Source organism: Amphimedon queenslandica, unplaced genomic scaffold, assembly GCF_000090795.2.
Source record: "Amphimedon queenslandica unplaced genomic scaffold, v1.1 AMPQUscaffold_9195, whole genome shotgun sequence".
Classification (NCBI taxonomy): Eukaryota; Metazoa; Porifera; class Demospongiae; order Haplosclerida; family Niphatidae; genus Amphimedon; species Amphimedon queenslandica.
Window position 1 is genome coordinate 2,325 of NW_003550533.1, and position 1,001 is coordinate 3,325.

At 38.5% G+C, this 1,001-nt stretch overlaps 1 long non-coding RNA gene across 1 annotated transcript; it reads left to right on the forward strand.

Moving 5' to 3' along the window:
- LOC109590975 (uncharacterized) lies at positions 1–494 on the forward strand. The gene is made up of 3 exons (XR_002189598.1): positions 1–75; positions 123–287; positions 331–494. It is a non-coding gene; the product is annotated as an uncharacterized LOC109590975 (long non-coding RNA).
- Positions 495–1,001: the final 507 nt, after the last annotated feature.

Sequence of the window (1,001 nt, forward strand, 5' to 3'; positions counted from 1 at the left end):
GCTGGGTCTGTCACAATGGATTCAGCAATGCTGATGCACAGGTGGTCTGTCGTCAGCTTGGATATGGGACCTCAGGTATGAAAATGCAGAAAAACTAGCTATCCTTTGAACTAATTAAACAGGAGCCATTGCCAGAACTAGCTCATACTATGGTTGGGGTAATGGAGTAACATGGATTGATTATGTTGGTTGTTCTGGATCCGAGACTAACATATCAAGCTGCAGTTACTCAAGTTCTCTAACTAGCTCTTGTACTATAACCAGAATTGCTGGTGTCGTGTGTCAAAGTAAACAATGAATGGTTGTATGTGTCATTGATAACTTGTATAGCTGGTGGGTCTTGTACAAATTATGATGTTCGTTTAATTCCGACTTCATCATCTTACCGATCATATGGTCGCGTTGAGGTCTGTCTTAACAATCAGTGGGGGACTGTTTGTGATGACGGGTGGAGTACTTATGACGCAAACACTTTTTGCAGACAACTGGGCTATTATGGTAAAATACTCACTCACCTTTATTTCATTAATAAATTATCATCTATCAGCTGGTGGATCAAGCTGCTGTGCTAGTTATGGACAAGGATATGCTCCTATAGCTGTTAGATATGTCAGCTGCTCAAGCAGTCATTACAGATTCTCACAGTGTGGCTACACTGCTGGTTCAAGTGGGTGCTATCACTACGAAGATGCTGGTGCTACCTGCTATGGTCAGTTAGGAAATAATTCACCATTTTTATTATACACGTACATATTGCATAGCAAATTTAAGTTTTATTAATTTTTATTCAAAAATTTGGCTTAGCGCCCTGTACAGGGTATTACATGAAAAAGAAAATTCTTATGGCATTTTATGATACACGTTTATGTTAGTATGCTGCATAGCAAATATTAGCTTATTCTGATTAAAATTGAGTTGCTACAAAATTTGGACAAAGACCATGTACAGCAAAGTTTTGAAAAAAGCAAAGGCTATAGCCCATGGTTTTTTCAAAAAATGGC